Source organism: Pan troglodytes, chromosome 2 (genome assembly GCF_028858775.2).
Source record: "Pan troglodytes isolate AG18354 chromosome 2, NHGRI_mPanTro3-v2.0_pri, whole genome shotgun sequence".
Classification (NCBI taxonomy): domain Eukaryota; kingdom Metazoa; phylum Chordata; class Mammalia; order Primates; family Hominidae; genus Pan; species Pan troglodytes.
The window spans coordinates 93,923,138-93,949,460 of record NC_086015.1 but is presented as its reverse complement, the minus strand read 5'-3'; positions in this window follow the sequence as shown (position 1 = coordinate 93,949,460).

The window sequence follows — 26,323 nt, the reverse complement described above, 5'->3', positions numbered from 1 at the left end:
AGATAAATTTCAGGTATATTTTTATTTACCTAAATTGTGATTATTGCCTTGTGTGACCCTATACTTTCTCTGTTATAATGTTTTCTATATATTTCCAGTTCTCTATCCCACTTTTTATCTTTTGTGATTGTGATATTTTTTCCACTGATTTTATTCGGCCACTTTTAAGTTATGTCTCTACTTCTATTCCAATAATTCCTCTCAAACTTGTATTACATCTGTTTAAACCTACTTTTGTAAAAAATTAGAGTTATCATCATCTATTGTCTTCTCACTGAACAAAAATGAAACCATATTGTTAATTCTATCTGTTCTGTTTTTTACTATCTCATCTTATATCTTGATACGATTAAAAGTTTTCTGTGTTCAAGAGTCTAGTATGTGAATTCACAGCATATTCCACTCCCCAAATTTAGTTCTGTCATATTTTTATCTTACGTATAAGGGACAATCACTAAAGAGACACCAAATGACAAAACACAGCAATAAAATATTAGAAGATATTCAAATATCATATTCCACTGTTATTTTCTTAACAAAATAGCAAGTCATCATTACATAGTCAATTAAAGATACAGTGGGGTTGTTCCTTTTATAGTTTATAGTTAAATGTATTTGTAGTATAATTTACTATGTGCCAAAATTTTCTGATAACAACACATTTTTTTCAGCTCTGTTTTAGACTGTTTCAAGATCAATAGACTATTCCTGCTACTCAGAACTTGTGATTTTTCTATTCAGTTCCAGCATAGAATATACTAGAATAAACAAAATGACCTTTTACATACAAAATTAGTTTCACTACAAGCAGAGTGAACATATTTTTCCTAAAATTATGTTGTTAAAATTAGATTATGTTATGTATTCCTGAAGTTCTATATGCTGATCAATATTATTTATAGAATCCCTTCTTTTCTGCTTAGCAAATCATTGCAAATATTTTCTATTTTCACATTCTCAAAATCTAATTAGATATCAGAACTTCTAGGTTTTATTCAATGTCTTGCCTTTTCAAACTTTGGTTTTGTTTTCTGGGAGAATGTCTCTGCCTAAATTTGCAACTCACTAATCGTCTCTCTCTGCAGATTCTTTTGTTTGCTAAGAAGGCAATTCAAATGATAGAAATTTTAATTGTTATGATGCCTTTTCATGGCTATATCATTCTGCTAACATCTTTCAGAGGATTAAAATTAAAGTTATTTTAAAGTTATATTTTCCTTACTCTGTTTCTACAGAGATAAGTTATTTCAATTGTTGAGTTGCTTGCCTCTTGATTATCAGAATTTCCCCCTCAATGGTATTCTTTGTTAGATTTGATACTGTCTTTCTGCATTGTATTTTTCTGTACAGTGTTTGATTGAGGACAGGAGAAGCTGCTGTGGATTGGGTGACGGCTGTTTTCAGTGAATTCAGTGAATTCAGGAGATGTGCTATGTTCCTGAGCATGGATGCTCCCCGTGTCTCCCAGAAGTCTCCATTTCCTCCTCTATCCTTAATAAACTGCCATGTAAACTGTTCCTGCCTAGTGTTGCCACATTGTCCAATGGAGTTGGGAAAGAAATGTACCAGAATTAATCTACTTGGCTGCACCTACTCTGAATCCAACTTACTACTCTATTGCTTTCTCCTTACTCCACATTTTCTTGTACCTTTCACCACTGTATTAGTTTGCTTTCACACTGCTGATAAAGACATACCTGAGACTGGGAAGAAAAAGAGGTTTAATTGTACTTACAGTTCCACATGGCTGAGGAGGCCTCAGAATCATGGTGAGAGGTGAAAGGCACTTTATACATAGTGGTAGCAAGAGAAAAAAAGGAAGAAGCAAAAACAGAAACCCCTGATAAACCCATCAAATCTCATAAGACTTATTCACTATCACAAGAATAGCATGGAAAGACCAGCCTGCATGACTTAATTACCTCACCCTGGGAACTTCCCACAGCATGTGGGAATTCTGGGAGATAAAATTCAAGTTGAGATTTTGGTAGAGACACAGCCAAACCATATCATTCTGCCCCTGGTCCCTCCAAATCTCATGTTCTCACATTTCAAAACCAATCATGCCTTCCCAACAGTCCCCCAAAGTCTTTATTCATTTCAGCACTAACCCAAAAGCCCACAGTCCAAAGTCTCATCTGAGACAAGGCAAGTCCCTTCTGCCTATGAGCCTGTAAAATCAAAACCAAGCTAGTTACTTCCTAGATACAGTGAGGGTACAGGTATTGGGTAAATGCAGCCATCCCAAATGGGAGAAATTGGTCAGAACAAAGGGGTTACAGGGCCCATGCAAGTCTGCAATCCTGCGGGGCAGTCAAATTTTAAAGCTCCAAAATGATCTCCTTTGACTCCAAGTCTCACATCCAGGTCATGCTGATGCAAAAGGTGGGTTCCTATGGTCTTGCACAGCTCTGCCCCTGTGGCTTGGCAGGGTACAGCCTCCCTCCTGGCTGCTTTCACAGGCTGGCGTTGAGTGTTTCTGGCTTTTCCAGGAGCACAGTGCAAGCTGTCGATGGATCTACCATTCTGGGGTCTGGAAGATGATGGCCCTCTTCTCACAGCTTCACTAGGTATTCCGCTATGTGGGGGCTCTGACTCCACATTTCCCTTCCGTACTGCCTTAGGAGAGGTTCTCCATGAGGGCACTGCCCCTACAGCAAACTTTTGCCTGGGCATCCAGGTGTTTCCATACATCTTCGGAAATATAGGCAGAGGTTCCCAAACCCTAATTCTTGACTCCTTTGCACCTGCACATTCAACACCATGTGGAAGCTGCTAAGGCTTGGGGCCTCAGCCCTTTGAAGACACAGCCCAAGCTGTACATTGGCCCCTTTCAGGAACAACTAGAGGGGCTGGGACACAGGGCACCAAGTCCCTAGGTCACACACAGCATGGGGACCCTGGGTCCAGCCCATAAAACCACTTTATCCTCCTGGGCCTCTATGCCTGTGATGGGAGGGGTTGCCGGGGAGTTCTCTGACATGACCTGGAGACATTTTCCCTATGGTCTTGGGGATTACCATTAGGCCACTTGCTATTTCTGCAGGCAGCTTGAATTTCTCCCCAGAAAATAAATTTTTCTTTTTCTTTTCTTTTTCTTTCTTTTCTTTTTTCTTTCTTTCTTTCTTTTTTTTTTTTTTTTTTTTGAGAAGGAGTCTCGCTCTGTTGCCTGGTCTAGAGTACAATGGCCTGATCTCAGCTCACTGCAACCTCCACCTCCCAGGTTCAAGCGATACTTCTGCCTCAGCCTCCCAAGTAACTGGGATTACAGGTACCCGTCATCATGCCCAGCTAAATTTTGTATTTTTGTAGAAAAGGGGTTTCACCATGTTGGCCAGGCTGGCCTTGAACTCCTGACCTCAGGTGATCCACCCGCCTAGGCCTCTCAAAGTGTTGGGATTACAGGCTTGAGTCATTGTGCCTGGCTGGGTTTCTCTTTTCTATCACATTGTCAGCCTGCAAATTTTCTGAACTTTAATACTCTGTATTCCTTTCAAAACTGAATGCCTTTAACAGTACTCAATCCACCTCTTGAATGCTTTGCTGCTTAGAAATTTCTTCCACCAGACACCCCAAATCATCTCTCTCAAGTTCAAAGTTCCACAAATCTCTAGGGCAGGGGCAAAATGCTGCCAGTCTCTTTGATAAAACATAACAAGAGTCACTTTTGCTTCAGTTCCCAACAAATTCCTCATCTTCATCTGAGACCACCTCAACCTGAATTTTATTGTCCATATTGCTATCAGCATTTTTGGCAAAGCCATTCAACAAGTCTCTCAGAAGTTCCAAAGTTTCCCACATTTCCCTGTCTTCTCAGGAGCCTTTCAAACTGTTCCAACCTCTGCCTGTTACCCAGTTCCAAAGTTGCTTCCACATTTTCAGGTATCTTTTCAGCAATGCCCCACTCTACTGGTACCAATTTAGTGTATTAGTTTTTCATGCTGCTGATAAAGACATACTTGAGACTGGGAAGAAAAAGAGGTTTAATTGGACTTACAGTTCCACATGGCTGGGGAGGCCTCAGAATCATGGTGAAAGGCACTTCTTACATGGCAGTGTCAAGAGAAAATGAGGACGAAGCAAATGCGGAAACCCCTGGTAAACCCATCAGATCACGCGAGACTTATTCACTATCATGAGAATAGCACGGGGAAGATCGGCCCCCATGATTCAATTACCTTCCCCTGGGTCCCTCCCACAACATGTGGGAATTCTGGGAGATACAATTCAAGTTGAGATTTCAGTGGGAACACAACCAAACCATATCAACCACTATGTGGGAAGTACTCTTACAGCAATCCAAAATTAGTGTAAGAATTACTCTCTTGGGCTGTGGTTTTCATTTTCAATGCAATCTGATATGATTTCTGTCTTCCTAAGATTTCTCATAGTCTCTGATATTATGAAATTAAGACTGATAAAAAGAAGTGATAAAATGAGATGTTTATACACCAGTATAAAATAATGGTGGATTAGAGGTTCCATAGTGATTCTTTCTAAATAGCCCATTAAACATCCATGAAAATTACAGGAAAAGTAGCACCATAGGCTTATGCTTAAAAAAATATATATATGCTAAAACCAAGTTGGGAATTATACTAACTACTTGTTCAAACAGAATAGGCTTACAAACACGGTTTGGGGTTTCTCTCTCTCTCTCTTGTCTCTGTCTCTGTCTCTCTCTCTCTCACATACATACAAACACACACACACACACACACACACACCACATGGTCTTAATACTGATTCTTCTGAATACAGGGCCTAGGGCAAAAACTAACAGGTTAATGTTGTATTGGGAGATACATTCCCAGGGAAGCAAGAGTCAAGGATATAGGAGAGTGAAGGCAGGAATGTGGAAGAGCAAACACAAGATGGTGCATTTCAGAGCTGGCCACAGCTTTGCCTCGACACACACTGTTCCTAAGTTACACAGGACATATTCAGAGAAGCGACATGGAAACCCGAGTTGGAAACAGTCAGCTGGGGAGGAGAGGGAGCAACTTATTTGCTGAATCTTTCCTGCTTTGTTTCTGCCTTTGGTCAAAGTCTTACCCTCAGGACATCCATATCCCAGAAGGTTTTTTCGTTTGTTTGTTTAACCTGGCCAATTATCTAGGAAGCATCCAGGGAAACGCAAGCTTTATTGGCCATAAGCCAGCCACTGTGTAGGCATAGGGGTCTCTTTCTGTCAGTTGGCACCAAGCAAAGGGTGCTTCAGTCTGCAGTGTTGGTATCAGCAGTGGCTATCAGAACTCTACAACTCTTGGAATAGCTTCTGCTACAGCTGATCTGGCCAAGAAACCAGGCAAGTGGCCAAGGCGTGAAGAGGCATGGCTGAATTGATCTAGAGTGGCAGGTAAGCTTGTGTCTTGCAAAAGTTTCTGAACCAGAAAGAGGGGAAAATGTCAATGAAGATAGTGAGGAATGAATTTAACTCATATCCATTCTCTGTGTATAAATCGAGAGTGGAGGAATTGAGTTGACCAGAAAGACAACTTGGTAGTTATTACTTGCAATGGCCAGATTTTTGCACCTACTCCAACAGTAACAATATTTTAAAATATATTCAAACAATGCAAATTTTAAGGACCAAAATGGAAAGAATAAAGGAATGGATGAAAACATTATATAGCCTATGATTCTTAACCATCATTTAAAAAATTGATTCACAGACCACTGTATTAGATTCTGGAAGTAATGGATGCTTTCACTAGGGGAATATTATCTGGAATGTTCTGGAAAAAAAGAAAGACAAAATCCAGGAATGGTTTAGGTGGTTATGTAGCATGACCAAAAGGGGAGCAGAATAATGTTGAGCAATATGACGTAAATGGATGTCATTTTGCTCCCCCATATAAAGCTAGGTATTATGGCAGAGCAATAGCTTCATATAAGGTTAAAGTCTGAAAGGGATAAGCTATAAACATCAAAACAAAAAGTGAGAAGAGCTATGCAACTTTACTTTTCCTTCTGCTTTTTTGCAAATAGGAGACAAATAAATCTCCCCATACAATGCTGAGAAAGAATAGGACAGAAAACACAGTTTGATAATATTGAAACATAATTGAAAGGGAGCATCATCTTGAAAACTCACAAAAAATATATTTCAAGCAATTTTTTTAAAAATCATAAGCTTTATTTTTTAGAGCAGTTTTAGGTTTACAGCAAAATTGAAAAGAAGTATGGAGTTCCCACATACCATTCCCCTATTTTTCCCCGCTGTTATCCCCCACTAGAATGGTACATTTGTTATAACTGATGTACCTACATTAACATATAATTATCACACAAAGTCTATAATTTACATTAGGATTTATTCTTGGCAGTGTACATGCTATGGGTTTTTAACAATGTATAATGATGTATAATGATACCAGTACTGTAGTATCATACAGAATAGTTTCATTGCCCTCAAAATCATCTGTGTTCCACTCATATAATCCTCCCTCTCACAACTCTTAACAATCACTAATCTTTTTACCTTCTGCATAGTTTTCCAGAATGTCAAATAGTTGCAGTCATACAGTAAGCAGCCTTTTCAGATTGGCTTCTTTCATTTAGTAATATGCCTTGAAGTTTTCTGTGTCTTTTCATGGTTTGATAGCTCATCTCTTTTTGGACTAAATACTTGAATAATATTCAATTGTGTGGATGTACAACAGTTTATTTGTCCATTTACCTACTGAAGGATATATTGGTTGCTTTTAGTTTTTTGGAAATTATAAATAAAGCTGCTTTAAATATCTGTATGCAAGTTTTTGTTTGGATATATGTTTCAACCATTTTGGCAAATACCAGAGTGTGATTGCTGGATCATATGATAAGAGTATATTTAGTTTTTGTAAGAAACTATCAAATTGTCTTCCAAAGTGGCTGTAACATATTGCCATCCTACCAGGAATGAATGGGAGTTCCTGTTGCTCCTTATCATTGCCAGTATTTGGTGTTGTCATTGTTAGAGGTTTTGGCCATTCTAATTGGTATGCAGTAGTGTCTCATTGTTGTTTTAATTTTAAATTCCCTAATGATATATGATGTTGAAAATATTTTTATATACTTACTTGCCATCTATATATCTTTGATGAGGTATATAATTAGGTATTTGCTCATTTTTTAATCTGACTGTTTATTTTATCATTGAGATTTAATAGTTCTTTCTATATTTTGGGTAACTGTCCTTTATCAGATATGCCTTTTGCAAATCTTTCCTCCCAGTCTGTAGTTTGTATTCTCATTCTCTTGAGATGTCTTTTGTAGAGCAAAAGTTCTTAATTTTATGGAAGTCCAGCTAAACAATACGTTTTACAATAAAAATATTTTAGAGGATGTGTTCTTGTTGTCACAAAATAATAAAATTACAGTGTTGCAACAAGTAGAAGCAAGGGTATTTGACCATAGGATTTAAAAAATAAGAAAATAAATAGTTGATTGAAATTATTTAAATTATCCCACTACTCTCATACTTTTAGACTGCTACTCTAGATCATTCAATTACAGAAAACAGGACTTTGAAAGAGAAACTATTTAGAAATATTACCTATTTTAATTATACTCCTGCTTATGACTGGAGACGTCAATTATAAAATCAATTTACTTCACGTATGAAAGGGTATGTAAAAGACCAACTCACTAACTTTGGACTTCAGTTATTCTTACAATGAATAATAGCTCTACCATCTCCATTTAGTACTTTCATGGCTAGGTATACAGATATTTGTTTTTCACATAGAATAAACTGCTCATAAAGTAAGAATTTGGTACAAAGGCCAAAAACTTAAACATGAGGATTTTCTGAACTGTTTTGCATTTAAACTTTTGACTAAGAGTAATGTGATTCACTTGTTTTTTGTGCTATTCGGTAAAGTTCACTTTCCATTATAAATTGGAAGACATCAAAAAAGTTTTGTCAACAAACTTCTGGATTGTATAACTGTTTTTCCTCTAACTTCAACTTCACCTTATCTTAAGGCTACTTTAAAAAGATAAAAACAAAACATTAGAAAATCAAGAAATCTCCAAACATTGGTTTTAATTTCTTATAAAAAATATGTTGCTGATTAGAGAAATCAATTCACTCTGATGAGAACCTGATCTGTACCAGGACCAATCTCTTGATCTTTATTCTACTCGTCAGAAGTACAAAAAAGTGGGTAATAGGCTGAAAGTAGTTATGTAGGATGTTGGGACATTTTAACAATGTGCTTTTATGTGGGAATTGGGTTATCAAAGGTAAACAAACTTGGTATGTGCCTTAACATGGTAGTGATAGAGATAAATCCCAGTTTTGATGTCAGTTGTGTTTACTGTTGTCATTAACTAGAGACTAATTCAAAATAAAAGTGAATATTTTGAGTGAAACTAAGAGGTAAATCTTTAGACTCCACCATTATATATTTTCTCATTTTGTATGATTATTCAGCAAGTGAAGGAAATATTATTCAAGTATATTGTGGAAGCTATGAAAGCTCGCATGTGCGTTTCCCTATGAAGAAGCACATATATTTTCCATAAAGATCCATCAGCCTAACATTTTACCAACTTAAGCCCTGTGCAATATGATTCATATTTCTTCTGCATATTCCATTAGAATGAGATTGTAAGGAGTTTTTCTTTTAATAATAATTTTGTTTCTCAAATTTTTTCATATTGCTTTTGGGGATTTATGGAACAAAGGGAGAATCATATACATTCATTCTGGTTTGTGATCTCATTAGATGTCTGCCTTGTAATACAGGCCTCTATTTTTGGGATACATTGAAGGACAGCCAGTCAATTAGACTTTCATACTAGAAAGTAAAGGGGAGTAGCAAATGTGTCAAAGTGATGTAGAAATTCATTGCATAGAATGGTATAAATAGAATCAAATTGTATAAACATTTGTTTTTCCAAGGCGGAAAATTAAGCTCATGCCAGAGGAAGAGGGTTGTTTTTATCTCTAATGTCCTGTGCGAAGGTGTTAGAGAAATGGACTTAGTGTCTCCATTATTAAGGTTTCAGGAAAGAAAGAGCTGAGGAAAGTTTGAGAGCATAAAATTCTCTATTAATACATATGTTTAATTAGGAAAATTTATTCACATTGTAGATAAAACATAGATGAGAATTAGGTCCCTTTGGTTCTATAGAGTGTTTTTCTATGCCAAAAGGAAGGAATGGATCTTGTCATTCAATACAATGGTAACTCTCATAATATATGACCATTTTCATTATCATCATTCCCCTGAGGCCAAATCTCCATTATGTTCATTAACCAAAAAGTCTTTGTTTAATGTTCTTTTTTATGTTTCATAGTAGAATTATTATTTTTCATATTGAAATGTATTTGGAAATCATAGGTATCCACAAAATGTACAACAGTTCTAATGTAGATTCGAAAGTACAATATAGGGAAATCTCTTATTTTTAGAATACATTATAACATATCTTTAGTTTTATTTTTCATTTAACTTGCATTTGGTTGTATTTTTAACTTAAGTTTTGATTACTAAAAAGCACAGAACCTGTAACTTAAGATGTAAAAGATTTACGGTTTCTTAATTCTCCTCCTTTTACCGTTGAAGTAGCTGAAGTCAATTTTATTTTTGCGATAGTTATTGAGAGAGGGGACCCATGGCAGCACAAAGGGGGTGGAACATTCCCTCACTGCCATATAACCATTTGTTTGCTCAAGCCATTGCAAACAAAAAAGCTCTATGTCACAGCAATGACCTTGCTGTATTTCCACCTTGTAAAGATATATTTTTCTACTCCTTTCCAGAAAACCAAGTCCTAGAATTTTCCTAGAATAGAAATTCTGGAGCTACAACTGGGAGAGAATCTAAGGCTTTTAAATTACAATCATTTAGAAATGATTAACATAGATAAGCAGATTTTCTTTTGAAAACCAACTGTTTACATTATGGTATGAAACAAAAATAGACTTATTCAAAAAACTATATATTTCAGTTTTAATTGTATTAATGATATATTTACAATGTTTTGTGCATTATCAACATATCCTTGGACTACCTTCTGGAATAAACAAATGCAAATTAATATAGAAAATATACTCAATTTTATTACAAATGCTTATTCTTACAAAAAAATCGATTCAACATAAAAAGGAAGGGAATTACACTAGATTTCATTATCTTATATTGCATGTTTTTCAGACCAACGCCTGTGTTCTATGGAGTCTACTTTAGATTAGATATTGAGCAATGTACCAGTGATGACTTCCAGAAATGTTTAGAAGTAGATATAGGTAAAATTAAGATGAACTAATTCCCTTATAATTCTTCTAAATGAAGTCAGATCATTATACTGATAGTATGTGATGTGGTTTGGCTGTGTCCTCACCCAAATCTCATTTTGAGTTGTAGCTCCAATAATTCCCATGTGTTGTAGGGGGGACATGGTGGTAGATAATTGAGTGGAAGGGGGACAGTTTCTCCCATACTGTTCTCATGGTAGTGGATAAGTCTCATGAGATCTGATGGTTTTATAAGTGGAAACTCCTTTTGCTTGGCTTTCATTCTCTCTTGTCTGACGCCATGTAAGACATGCCTTTTGCTTTCACTATGATAGTAGGCCGCCCCAGCCATGTGGAACTGTGAGTCCATTAAACCTCTTTTTCTTTATAAATTACCCAGTCTTGGGTGTGTCTTTAACAGCAACCTGAAAACAGACTAATACAGTATTATTTTCATTAAAATTATTCTCAATTGAGTTATAATTTATAAAATTCTTGGCTGGGTGCCGTGGCTCATGCCTGTAATCCCAGCACTTTGGGAGGCTGAGGCAGGCAGATAACGAGATCAAGAGACCGAGACCATGCCAGCCAACATGGTGAAACCCCATCTCCACTAAAAATACAAAAATTAGCTGTGCATGGTGGTGCACGCCTGTAGTCCCAGCTACTTGGGAGGCTGAGGCAGGAGAATCACTTGGACCCGAGAGGCGGAGGTTGCAGTGAGCCGAGATGGCGCCACTGCACTCCAGCCGGGTGACAGAGTGAGACTCCATCTCAAAAAATAAATAAATAAATAAATAATAAATAATAAATAAATAAATAAATAAAATTCTCTAATATTTTATATTCACAGTATAGGTTTTCATTGCAGCAGTTTATATTTTTAATCTAAAGTTGCCCCTTACATTGATTTGTACAGTTTATTTAGAAAGTAACTTTTCATAACAGAAATTGTCAAGGACTCTTTTTTGCCTACAGTAAATTTTTCAGGATATTAGTCCCAGACAAATTTTGTAATCTTTTGAGATTCTCTAACTTAAGCAGAAATAGCTTGTCAAATACATTCTTAAGTTATTGCAAGTATTTTGTGAATATAAACATGATAGCCCAATTGATAGCTAAATCATTAGAGGGTGATTTTTTTTTTTTTTTTTTTTTACTTTAAAGGAGCAGACCGCTTCATGACAGCCTAAGAAACAGTGAGAAAATTCCCACGCCCCACCATCCCCCTGCCCCACCAAAAAAGAGAAAACCTTTTATGATAGCTCTTATGTAATTACTATGGACAGAAAATGTTTATTGGTACATGCCTTAACTTTGATTATAGAACTTACCCAGGAAAAAGTTCTACCTAAAGCTCCCTACTTCATATATTTACTCATGAAAATTATAGTAGTGCCAACAATAATTATATTAAGAAGAGTTAGTTGCGTCTTGAATCCTTACAAAGTGTTAAGCACTACATTAAGTGCTTAATGTACATTGTCTTAATTAATATTCAAGACAACCCTATAATGTAGGTCCAGCTAGCATTTCTGCTCTGGTGAGGTGAAACTAGACCTTACAGTTTAAGCATTTTATCTCCGCCACCCTGTTAGAATGTGTCATTGCCAGGACTTGAATCCAAATGGCTCTGCCTCAGCGAGTGAGCTTCACTACCATCATACTTTCCTCCTCTCTGTAGATAACATTGTATTCCCAGAAGCATTAGCCAAATCTAAAGATATTTTTCTTAGATTCTAATATTTGCCTTTATCTCTAATAACGTTCTTTTCCCACAGAAATTTTATGAGTAACTGTAATTTGGCTGAGTTAAAAGTGATATTCATTTAGTTTCCTTGGTTTAGAGACTACCACCCACTGAAGTTTCTCTCTGTTCTCCATACACATCAGCCTTTGTAGTTTTAGTAAACATTGAGAGAAACTTGTTGCTATTGTGAAATGCTGGTCTCGGCCTAGGGATATAAAAATATAAACCACAACTTTGAAATTTGTGAAGCACTGTGAGAATGAACTTGAACTTATCTACAATTAGGGTTTGGGTATATTCAAACTCTCTTGATGAACAATAAATCCACATATTGGGTCTGATAGATGGAAAAGAAAATTGGGATCTTGAAACAAACAAGCCAAAACCAAACACATAAATGAATTTGCCAGGGTGGGTGAAACTGTGAAGCAGGGTCTAGATTGGAAGGGATTAATGGGTCCAAGTGAAATATGAGACTGCGCTTCACACTATCAGAATCCTCTGAGAAGTTTCGTTTTATTTTCTTTTTTTCTCTTAGTATAGGGGTTGTTGGGTTCTGCCACCAATTACTGTAATTCAAAAGAATAAGAAGTAGAACCAGAGAATCTATCTATATATATATATTTTAAACATCTCACTAATTGATTCGGATTCACAGCCAAGGTTAGGAACAACTGACATAAATGAAAGAACTGTGTTATAAAGGTACAAGAGCTTGGTTGTGATAAATACCTTTGAAAGAGCTTGTCCCAGGGCACAAAAGAAATTTATCTGTTGACCTGAGAAAAGCAGCCAGGTGAGCAGTCAAAAAAATACCTACAGCCTCAAAAAGGTGACTGATGGGCAACATGGAGGTAATTAATTTTATGTGTCAACCCGACTGGATTAAGCGATACTGAGATACCTGGTACAATGTTATTTCTGAGTAAGTCTTGAAGGTGCTTCCAAAAGAGATTAGAATTTATGTTGGTAGACTGAGCAAAGAAGATTATCCTTACCAATGTGGGCAGATATCATTCAATGCCTCGAGCACCCAACTAGAACAAAAAAGTGGAGGAAGGGCAAATTTGTTCTCTCTCTTTGTGATCTGGAACATCCACCTTCTCCTGTCCTTAGACATCAGCATTCCTGTTTCTTGGGTCTTTGAACTTGGATATGGAGCTAGACCACTGGCTCCCCTTGTTCTCAGGCCTTTGGGTTTGGACTGAGAACTACACCCATGGCTTTCCTACATCTCTAGGTTACAGAAAGCAGACAGTGGGATTTCTTAGCCTCTGTAATCGTGTGAGCCAATTCCTCATAATAAATCTGTGCTTGCATATCTATATCTTTCTCCATATCCTATTGGTTCTGCTTCTCTGGAGAACTCATACTATTTTAAGGCCCAAAAAGCTAATCAGCATTACGAGCAAAAGACCCATAGTATCAATGACCCAGAAGAAAAGTGAAAGCAGTAAAGCTAGAAAGCCACCTCCAGGAAGCCTGAGACCTCCACTATCTTGTTTATTTATTATGTCCAGTATTTAGAATTATGTCTTGCTTATAGTAGTTGCTCAATTAATATTTGTTAAATAAATTAGGAAATAACACTAGGGTAAAGAACCTAGAATATTTCATCACAATAACATCACAAAATATCAAATACTAATCAAACTCTTACTTATCTACACATATACTACTCCTCAGAAACCTAAAATAGTACATGACGAAGATATCTTGATAAAGATTGGATTTTTTGTTATTCATGCAAGTGAAAGCTCTGGGCTTTGAGATTTGTAGAACAAAACATTTAAAATATAATACATCTGTATTCACAGGTGTAGCAAGGGACATACATTTCAAATGAAAATATTTGATATGTATTTCTTCCTCTCCTTGAGATCTGTCCTAAACCACCTGGCAAATGAGAACTCTAGACAATTGTAGTTAATGCTAGACCTGTCTTCACCTAGTTGGTTAATTTAGCTTAAACCTGAGATTATTAAAATCCATGTTTCTAAAATATGGTCTCATTTGACTGGTTCCTTGGAGAAATATACATTTGCCAGTGTAATCATAGATGGCCAAATTCCTGGTAGGCATTTAATATTACCTGCTGCAACAAAGACGAAGCAGCTGTTCTGTCTTCATTTGTCTTTAGAACCCCAAATTAAAGGGAAATAAAATATAAAAAGTTCAAAATTAAATAGTTCTTGCATATTAGATAATTAAATACACTACCCAAAGCAAACATGTCAAGGAAATTCTCATTTCTACTCTAAATGAAACTACATCCTTCTATTTCAAACTAAGTAAAATATCTGATTGCTGTTTCCCCAGTGTGAAGGTGAAGATGAAGTTTCTAAGTGGAGCTTTGAAAATTCCTGATGTTTATACCAAACTTTCTACTTCTCTTGAATGTATTCCTTAAGCAATCAGAGAAATTAAGAGGTTTCTTTATTCACCAGGACATATAGAACTAAAATAATTTATTAATTAATAATACAAAGACGTACACCTTAAAAATTTCTTTTCAGTTTCAGTATGTATAATTAGATGTGACTGCTTCTACCAATATCTTTCTGTAATTAATATCGGACATTACACTCTCTTAATGTGTCCAGTCTACAAAGTGACTCTATGAAAGTATTTAAAATTAAAAATAAAACACAGCCTCTGAAGAAGGTGATATGTTCAGGTTTGTGATTGACAGCTTTTCTGATATGAATAAAATGAAATCGTTTGCTCCAAATGCAATATTAATTATCAAATTATAAACTTCAATTTTTCTACCTTAAAAATATTTGTGTATATAACATCAGTATCTTTTCTTGCCAGCTCTCAGATTTTTTCAATACTTTGTGAAAGGTTTTACTTAATGAAACTCAGACTTGCCAGACAGAAACTCCATGAGGCTAATGCCACTTTTTTAAAATGGCATGACAAAAGTGCAGAAAATTTCTATTATGCATGAGATTTAACTGTCATATGATAGAAAGTAAGACAGACACAACTCAGTTTTTCAACATATGAAACTATCATCAAGCTCTCAAACCCATCTTGAAGAGCATTTCCATCTGATTTAAAGTGAGTATAATGACTATTACTTTAATAAAAATAACTTAGACTAAAATATCATAATCCCTCTTAGATTTGGAAGTTTTTTCTCATTTGTTTTAATAATTGGAAATCATCATTTAGATTTAACCTTTTTTTAGTCTAACATTTACCTTATAAAGCTAGTATGTTAGAGGAAATAGGAATTGTTCTCATGAATTGTTCTCATGAACAATTCTTAGTTCTAAATATAAAACTATATTTTAAAATATTATAAGAATCATTAGAAAAAGGGTAGGTATTTTAAACAGATCATATGGGATGAATTGTTTTACTATGTGTAAAAGGTGAAATTAGATATCTCCCTCACACTAGTCCTAAAACTGCAAAAATAAATTCCAGATTGATTAAAGCCTTTAATGTAAAAAATATATTGGAAAGAAATATTTAATATATTCATGGATTTTTAAAGTGCTACTAAAAAGCTGTATTCCATGAGTCTAGCAAGTCCATAGTTTTTCTGTCTAGTATGAGTCCATTTATTCTGATTAAATTTAGTAAAATTTTTAACAATATTGTATTTTAAAGAATCTGATTTATAGAGACCCATAAAGTCAGGGATGGAGCTGAGTGCTTAACAAGATGCAGCCTTTATTTAAATTATCTATTATTATAAAAAATGAATTATCAGGTATAAACAAGGAAAATAAGGCAAAAACCCACATCTCAAACTGATTCTTTTCTTATTGCCATGTTCAGCATTGACATGATAGAAATGACTGCCAGTATCTGTTGACCAGCAAGCCAAAATGATATTCTTTCAAGTTACTTTAAGAATATCTGTTTTATGATAATAAGATGTTAAAGTGATACAGTCTCAACTAGTGGATGGTGATGGTGGAAAGTGGGGTTTGGCAATCTAGAAACAAAAATGTTCAAAGACTAGATGCTGGAAACAAAGCTAGTTTGGATGCGGGAACACATGTGGTGTGGTTTCTCAGATACTAGTCATCTACCCCTTACACTATGCTTGTTCCCCAACATGTTTATCAGTTGAGGGGAGATGTTACAGGTATGAGTGGTAGGAGCAGATGCATAAAAATATAAAGGCAAAAAGGGGTGAGAGGGAGAAAGATCAGTGTTAAAACTGAATGCATACTGCTGAATCCATACATGCTTATTTAACATTTTGTTTGTGGATAGTCAGGAAAATAAGAAAAATAATTAAAAATATCAAAAAGAAAATAAATGCACAATATTGATTATTAAGGTAATCTACGGGAAATTCTGGGAAGCTGATTACCTGCAGGAAGCTCCTTTTCACTTTATTCCTACATATAATGAGTTGTCCTCACCATAGAGCAGGAAGCAAGTGAGACTAGAGGTTTTCTTCCTTGTGAGCTGGGCGAGCCTGAACATGAGCCTCACGGAGGGGCAGGCATCTCTGCAAAGACCTAGAAATTACTGGAGGCAAGGACGACATCTGTTCCTTGTTAAGTGTGCTGGATTTTTGGCCCCAAGTGGCTAAGCAGAAGCTGAAGGGATGAGGTAAATCCTCTGACACCCTGAAGCTGGACAAGGATCCTCTTTAGTGGTACAGCAATCTGCCTGTTTCTATATCACTGCCTACTTCCACCACTTGTAGTATGGAAGACGATTGAGATAGTCCAGCAACTAGCTTGAGTGAGATGATAAGGAAAATTGACATCTTATCTGAAGGGCCCAGCAACTAAAGGAAAAAGTGCAGTCAGAACAAACACAGCACATGTTCAGCCAAATAGAGATAAAGAGAAGTAACAAACTGAATAAGAAATGAATTGTATATATATTACATAGTATATGAATTATATATATACTACATATATAATGAATGAATTATATATATACTATATATGTAGTATATTATATACATATGATATATATAATAAGATATATCATTTATGTATATGAGTTTTTAAGGAAATTGAGGCCCAGCCCAAAAATGACTTCAAGACTTCTGAAAAAATGCTTTCCCAATAGCAGCAATAACAATAAGATGATCAGTAGCTATACTGAAGGAAAGAAAATAGATTCAAACTCAAATTCGAGGTTTCAGAAGATATGTCAGAGCATAGAACAAAAGCACAAGATAATGAAGGAAAAAAATGTAGACTTGAAGGACATAGTCTAGTGAAATTATATATGAAAGAACAGAAGTTCTGGAAAGTGAAATATAAACTGATGATGGAAGGACAAAAATTGGGCAATTAGAAGAAATTTTTCTTGACCTGAAGAAAGGCTTCCCCTTGACAAAGCTCAAATTCAAAGATGAAGAGATCAGAATGGAAACACAAAACCAGGTATTTCCTGATAAAACCTCTGAACGCTAAGAAGCAAGACAATCATAACTTGTAAGATTCAAAGCAGAAAGAAGAAGGTACCTACAAAGGAAAAACATTATCTGCAACCCTGTATTTAGAAAAACATAGAACAGCACCTGCACGATGCTGAACTGAGAGGGCAGTGAAATAGAAGTACTGTTCTCAGCTAAGTTATCATTTGGCACATATTTATTTAATGATAACCAGAAACTTAGGGAGTTTATTATCCATCGACATTCTCTCAGGAAAAAGTGTCAAGAAAAGCAACAGTGTCATTCAGGGCTCTTATTGCTAATGATAGAATATATCCTGGAAGTTTAAACAGGAAAAATAATTTATTAAAGGGTATTTGAGGGGTCAAAGAATTTCCAAGAAACTGAGATTGTCAGGCTTATATACTATGTACTATTTTTTTTTTCAGGGATTACCCCAGAGGGAAAAACAATTAAAATTTCATTTATTATCCGGTAAATTGTGTATAGAAATGAAGTGAAAGGCCTGTACAAAAATATAATAGCTAATGGGAAAGGTTACCTCTGGGAATAAAAGAAAGAGTGAAAATAGAAGAGGAAAGTGAATGATCTTACTTTGCTCTATAAATATGGATACTTGATTTTATAACCAAGATGTTCAAATGTTGTATTATAACAACATAAAGTATAGTAGAATTTTCTATTTATGATTTCAAAAAAGAGAAAATAAAATAAAAATGAACACAATATTAGACACTTGTTTTGCCTGTTGTGACATTCATGGCTTTTACTTATATTAAAAAGTGGAACTTCTAAGCAAGGTATTTAGCTTGGTCTAACAAAGCAAGAGGCTGTCAGGTAGATTTGATCAGTGTGACTTAAAACGTCCTGTGTATTAATATTTGAGAGATAAAAAGTTACATGTGATGTTACCTTAACTTGGCTGTCTTCTGCACAGGCTAGAAAAAAGCACTGACATTGTTTTAAAAGAAAATACATCCACTACTATGCCAAGGTCATTACGACTTAATTGCTTCAGATTTCAATCAGCGATTTATCAAATATGAATACACTTTAGGGAGAAATGTATAAAAACCTGAGCTCTGTGTGTAAACTATATCTTGTGATTTGTATAACAAAATATTTCACCAGCGTCTTTGTAAAATACATGAGTACCCATGAGGCCAAGAACCAAAACACATTCCTCATTTTGCAGAATTTATAGAGATAATAAATAAAATGTAGTGGAAATGTGGCCGCATTATATTTTAGACTGAATTTATTTATTTCTCACTTTTTAGTTTTGCTGATCTTTCAATTAAAATGTTGTTAAATGTGTAAGGTGATTTCTTAGGAAAACAAAAGAAAAACCCTTAAAATTCTGTAATATGATATTATTGGCTCTCTTTCTTTGTGGACAGAGCAAGTCACCTTGGAAGATAACTTTTTCATTCAGAGAAGAATCACTGGAATGGTCCTTTTAAGGTATGTAAATAAAACACAGATAAGCAGCAATTGTGTTTGGAGAACTGTGTAGTAAGAAGATTGTGACCTTGAATTTCTCCCAAAGGTCCTTGGAATGCAGAACTGCTCAGAAGGTAGGAGGTAGAGATATTTGAATTGGGGTAAATAAACTTTCTAAAGGGAAAGGATTAAGACCATAATCCTTTTCTTTCCCTTTCCTTTTTCCTTTCCTTTCCATTCCTTTCCTTTCCTTTCCTTTCCTTTCCTTTCCTTTCCTTTCCTTTCCTTCCCTTCCCTTCCCTTTCCTTTCCTTTCATCATTTCCTTTCCTTTCCTTCCTTTCTTTCTTTTTCTTCCTTTCTTTCTTCTTTCTTTCTTTCTTTCTTTTCTTTTTTTTTTTTCTGATGGAGTCTCACTGTGTTGCCCAGGCTGGAGTGCAGTGGTGCGATCTTGGCTCACTGCAAGCTCTGCCTTCCAGGTTCCAGCAATTCTCCTGCCTCAGCCTCCCAAGTAGCTGGGACTACAGGCACATGCCACCATACCTGGCCAATTTTTGTAGTAGAGACGGGGTTTCACATTGTTAGCCAGGATGGTCTCGATCTCCTGACCTCATGATCTGCCTGCCTCAGCCTCCCAAAGTGCTAGAATTACAGGCATGAGCCACCGCATCCAGCCCGTAATCTTTTTCTTTTGAGATTTAATATAATTAAAATTTTTCTCACAGAGGGTCATTGATCAAACTGATGTTGATTGGAAGGAAATTTATTGAGGACACCCAAAAAGCTCAACATGAGAGAGAAGGAATCTGCATTGCTAACTCAGGCTCACCACTAGGGCTGGACATTTTAATTGGAAAGTCTAGTCTCAGGAAATATGTCACTATAGCTGGCAGTCTTTTCTAGAGTCAATTTCACTGCTGTGGGAGTATAAGCTGAGCATCTGGGAGTGAAACGTAATGAGCTATAACATTGAAACTCAATGCCAGGATTGGTGTAGTGATCTGGGTCACCAGGAATAGAACTCCTGCTATGAACAGGTATTCCACAGAATATGTGGGAGTAGTGTTCAATAGCAGTATTATAGGCTAAGAACAAAAGCAGAAGTGCCAGTGTCTAATTGGCTGCCATACAAAATACCATAGACTAGGTGGATGTAATGACAGGAATTTATTTTTCCAACGTTCTGGAGTCTGGAAGTTTGAGGTTAGGATGCCAGCATGGTGTGGTGAGGGGTCTCTTCTGGGCTTGCAGACAGCTTCCTCCTTGCTATGTCCTCACACCACAGAGAGAGAAAGATTGGGTTGAAAAGGAGGAAGGCAAGGAGGGAGGGAGGGGGAGAGAGAGAGATAGTGTGTGTGTTTCTTCTTATAAGGATACTAAATCCCATCGTTACAGAGCCACCCTCATGACCTTATCTGAACCTATTATCTCCCAAAAGCCCCATCGTCATCTCCTAATGGCATCACATTGAGGGTTGGAGCTTCAACATTTGAATTTTGGGATGACACAATTCAGTGCATAGCAACCAGGAATTGAGCAGACTTTGCCTGTTTCTTCATCTGTATTTTGTGAATAACAACGTTCCTCTTTACTGAGTAAACCTCTGGTTTTAATGAAATATCAGCTAAGGTTCTAGAGATATTTTGGTCTTCCACCTAATCAGAAAGGAGAGTTTCCAAGAAATTAATTGGAATTAAAAGCAGTGTGAACAATCGTAATGGCTGCGTGAGGAGCTCCATGTACCCATTCCCCAGCAAACAACAATAAATGTGGAAAATTAATAAAACTGCAATCAGTTAAAGTCTGAAAATTGTACTATGAGCAAACAGCATACAAAGACACTTTATTCAAGAAAAATTATTAAATTAGGTAAGAATGAGTCTGTGGCCTTTCAGAAAGAACCTGCTCCCTCCCTCTCACTCCCTAGCTCAGCCTGACAGAAGCGCCATTCCTAGTGGGTGTGGCCAAGAAGTTCAGGTTCCTTCTTCCTTTAGCTCCCAGTCAAGGGCTGCGGTATCTTCACAAGAAAGGCAGCTGCCAGCATTTCTCACCCACTCTCCAGTTCTGTGTTACAGAGGCTGATTCTGGGAGAGTGCAGCCAAGAGCTTGGGTTTCCCTTCCTCCACCCAGCCACAATTCACTGGACAGAGGCTTTAATTCAGGCATGGCAGACTGAGAATTCTGAGAGGTCTGTTGCTTTCACCTGAGCTTACTAATAACGTAAAGATTCCCTGCATTCCAGAAAAAGCAAGCCAAGACGACCAGAGGCTACCACTGATGCTGAATGACCATCTCATAAACCACTCATGTCATTCTGAGAGAAGCAGGCCCATGTCCTTACTCCCATCTCTGGAGCAGTAGCTTAGAGATTTGCTAAGGGAGTAAGGCAGGCATACAAATTATAGGTTGAAAAAGTACAGTAAATGAAATAAAAAATATAGTAGTAGATTAGAACTAAAAGATGAAACATTCGCAAACATGAAACTAGGTTGCAAGAAATTATGCAATCTAAAGAACTGAGATAAAAGAATAAAGAAAGTGAATAATGCTACAGAGGAATATAGGACATCATTTACCACCATCATAGGCCTAATAGGACTACTAGGAGAAGAGATAAGAGAGAAAGCAGTAGAAAAACTACTTAATGAACTAATGGTTAAAAACTTTTCAAATTTGATGTAAAATATGAATCTATATATTCAAAAATCTCCAAAATCTCCAAGGGCCAAACCATCAGAAAGATATGATTATAAACATACATGCATCAAACATAGCCTCAGGATACATGAAATGAAGACTAGAAATAGAAGGGAAATTCCTCAACCCAATAAAGGACAGCTGAGAAAAATCCATAGCCAACATCATGGTGAAAGATTAAATGTCATCCACCTAAAATCAGGAAAAAGACAAGATTCTCCATTCCTGTCACTTCTGTTCAAAACTTTACTTGATATTTTATCCAGTACAGTTCTATTAGAAGGAGAAAAAAAAGGAAGGAAGGAAGGGAGGGAGGGAGGAAGGAAGGGAGGGAGGGAGGGAGGGAGGGACAGAGGGAGGGAGGGATGGTGAGAATCAGAGAGAGAGAGAAAGAGAAGGAAGGAGGGAGAAAAAAAGAAGGAAGGAAAGGAGGGAAGGAAGGAAGGAAAGGAGGGAAGGAAGGAAGGAAAGAAGGAAGGAAGGAAGGAAAGGAGGGAAGGAAGGAAGAGAGGGAGAGAGGGAAGGAGGGAGGGAGGGGATGGTGAGAGGCAGAGAGAGAGAGAAACAGAAGGAAGGAGGGAGAAAAAGAGAAGAGGAAGGAAGAAAGGGAGGGAGGGAGAGAAGGAAGGAGGGAGGGGACCATGAGAGGCAGAGAGAGAGAAAGAGAGAGAGAAGGAAAGAGGGAGAAAAAGAGAAGGGAGGAAGGAATGAAGGAAGGAGGGAAGGGAGGGAGGGAGGATGGAAGGAAGGAAGGAAGGGAGGGGCACCCAGGCTAGAGGAAAGATGTAAACTATCTCTGTTTTGAAATTATAATATTTTGTATCTAGAAATTTTTAGAGTCCTCTAGAATGTTATGGGAGTAAGTGAACTAATTTAGCAAGTTCTCAGGAAATAAGATCAATACACAAAAAATTGTATTTCTATACATTAGCAATGAAAAATCCTTAAACTTAGGGAAATATTTCACTTGCAATAGTAGAAAATATAATAAAATACTTAGGAATACATCTAACAGAATACGTTCAAAAATAAACCACAAAAATAAAATATTAATAAGTACTGAAATACTTAAGTAAATGGAAACACCTCTCATATTAATGGATTGGCAGACTTAATATTATTATAATGAGAATCTCTTCAAAGTGATCTACATATTTAATAAACTTTACTAAAATCCCAGGTATTGTTTAAAAACTTCACAGAAAATTTCTTTGCAGAAATTGACAAGCTAACTCTAAAATTTTCACGGAAATTCAAGGAACCCAGAAAAACTAACATGATCTTGACAAAGAACAACAAATTTGGAAGACTCACACTTTCTATATCAAAGTTTGCTACAAAGCTACAGGAATGAAAACATTGTGAGACTGTCATGAAAAAAGATATTATAGATCAATGAAATAGAATTTAGGTTCTAGAACCACACTGTTATATTTATGATCAATCGATTTTCAACAAAAGAGTCCAGAAAATTGAATGAGAAAACAGTAGTCTTTTCAAAAAATGGTGCTGGGACAACTGGTTATTCACATGCAATAGAAAGAAGTTGGACTTCTTCCTTGCTATATATATATATATATATATATATATATATATATATATATACACACACACACACATATATGCACACACATATGTATATATATATATACATATACATATGTGTGTGTATATATACATATATACATGTGTGTGTATATATACATATATACGTGTGTGTGTATATATATGTATACGTGTGTGTGTGTGTATATATACATATGTATATGTGTGTGTATATATATATATCTCAAGTGGGTCATAAACCTAAATGTAAAAGCTAAAGTTTTAAAAATCTTCAACACAAATGTAGGAAGACTGTAACCCTGGATGAGAGATAGCCTTCTTAGATGTAAGAAAAAATAACAAATGACAAAAGTAAAAATAAATTAGAATCAAAATGAAAGGCTTCTGTTCTTCAATGGATACCATAAAGAGAGTTAAACGACAACTGATAGAATGGGAGAAAATATTTACAAATCATGTTTCTAATAAGGGACTTGTGTACAGGATATACACAGAATACTACCACTCAATGCTAAAAGGATAAATATCCCAATTGAAAATTAACAAAGGATATGAAAAGACATTTCTCTAGAGATATATGAATGACCGATAAACACACGAAATGTTGCCCAAAGTCTTTAGTTATTAAGGAAATGTAAACTGCAATGAAGTACTACTTCACTTCTAGTAGGATGATTATAATAAAAAGTTATGGCAGGAGATGGAGAAATTGTCACCCCTTTATAATGATTAGTGGGAATGTAAAATGGTACAGATACTTTGGAAAACAGTATGGCAGTTTATCTAAAGGTTAAGCATAGAGTTATTATATGAGCCAGAAGTTAGGTATGTACAAGAGGGATGAAACCATAAGTCTACACAAAACTTGTACAAGAATGTTCATAGCAGCATTATTCTGAGTGGCCAAAACATGGAAACAAACAATCCAAATTTCCATCAACTGATGAATAAACAAAACGTGTTATATCCATACAATGGAATATTATTTGGCAATTAAAAGGAATAAAGCATTGATATATGCTAAATCCATCTGAATCTTAAAAAACATTATGTTAATTGAAAGAAGCCAGTAACAGAAGTCATATTGTCTGAGTCCATTTATATGAAATGTCCACAATAGGCAAATACACAGAAACACAAAATGGATTAATGGTTGCCTACAAGGGTGCATTGGGACAAATGAGGAGGGATTGCTAATGGATATCAGCATGATGAAAATACTCTGAAATTAAATGTGGCAATGATTGCACAGCTCTGTAGACATATCCAAAACAACTGAATTTTACTACCTAAATGGGTGAATGTTATGGCATGTGAATTATATTGTGATAAACCGTTATATGTTAAAAACAAAAAAGTGCATTTGCTTACTAGGAAAGTTAATGAAAAGGCCTGTACAAGTTGTACATGGCATGTTTTTTTCCATGTTGCCTTTTCTTATAATTTATCCTTTCCATGGTGAATGAAAATCATCTCTTTGGAGAGTGTTTAAAGATATGCGGTTTTTGCCATGTTACCCAGATTTCCTTGCATTGGGTTGGACCTGTGCCTTATTTTTATTTTTATTTTTTTGACAAATGGCAATCAGCAAAATCTTTCACTTCTTGGCCAAAGCATTTATAGGAAAGTCTAAGTCTCCCATCTCTCTCTGTCTTTGACGTGGAGCCACAGAATTAATGAAGTCACTGTCTAGAAGAGGGCTTCCCTCTCTCATCAATTTTTGTGTAAGGAAAAACAAACTTTTTATTGTGTTCAACCAACCACTGAGCTATTATAAATTGTTACTGCTGCATACCTCACACTAATCTGGTTTCTTAGAGCCAGTGTCACTTAACTATAAGTACAAGGAAATGAATTTTTTGGATTTAGATGTAGTTTTTTAGGTATGTACTTTAAGTATGTTTGAGTAATTATCCATTATACATTTAATAGAGGATATTTTAAAAGTAACAACATGAAACACTGCATGTTGATTAAATTATGATAGTCGAAGTAAGTTTCTCAGTGCCCCCTGTGGGTGATAGGTGGCACATTCATATCAGAAAATTTGAAAAAAATATAACAAGAATGTGTAGTTATGGTGTACGAAAACCACAATGGATAGAAGCCAGGGGGAGTGTAAGTGTGGCATCATTTCTATCTCTGGTAAGGAAGACACAGGTCAAGAGACAGTTACCCTATACTAGAGAAAGAACTCTCTGGGGATTGTTGCTCAAATGAAACAGTTAAAATTGGGGGATAAAGCCAGCCCAAAGCAACATGACATGAAGAGAACTGGAGTAGTGAGCCCACTGAAATCCTTGTTTTTCCTTCTTAAATCCCCTGCCATTGCCACCTAATAATTGAGGGAACCTAACTAGAAGTCCTCAAGGTGGAGGATTACTTCTGTGGTCCATAAAGGTCATTCACAAAGCATGCAGTCAGATGCAGAATGGTGAGCTGGATCTGGAGATGCTCATGCTTAAGAACTGGAGCCTGTAAAGATTTTGTGGCTAAAATTTCACTAAATTACAGGAGTTGCATGGTACAGAGAAGGAAGCATTGACACTTATGTGATTCTCAAACGTTAGCTTAAATCAGAATCACCTGGAAGAATAAAATATAGATTGCAGGACCAGCTCCCAAAGTTTGTGATCAGTAAATCTGGGGTGGAGCCACAAAATTTGCATCTCTAACAAATTCTCAGAGGTTACTAATGGTTATTGGCCAGGGGGACCACACTTTGAACATGACAAACTATAGAATCAGAATAATCAGGTTTTAAATCCTGACTTTGCTTTTTAGTAGCTTGAAACTGTCAGTGAGTCTTCCGACTTCTCTGATGTTCAGAGATTTTATTTATTCAAATATTCAGATTAGTCCTTTATTAATTAATTCACCTAATTTTTAAAAGAGAATGTTTGTGTTTATCTTGAATGACTTTGTAGACATTATTGTAAAATTGCATGAGAAAATAAATTCCTAGCACATTTTTTGGCACTTGATAAATATGAATACACAGTACTGGCTTCTATTCTGAGATGCTTTAAATAATCAATTAAATTTATTGAGTCACAAATGAAAATCTAATGGAAATGTATAAGAAGCTATATCTAATACTCTAAAGTAATGATAAATGTATATATTTACTTATGAAACTTAAATTATTTGTGCACATAATTCTTACATAAAGTAGCACATGTATATATAATAGCTATATGATATTTTGTGCATATTAACTCTATATGCACAAAATATACTGCAGCCATG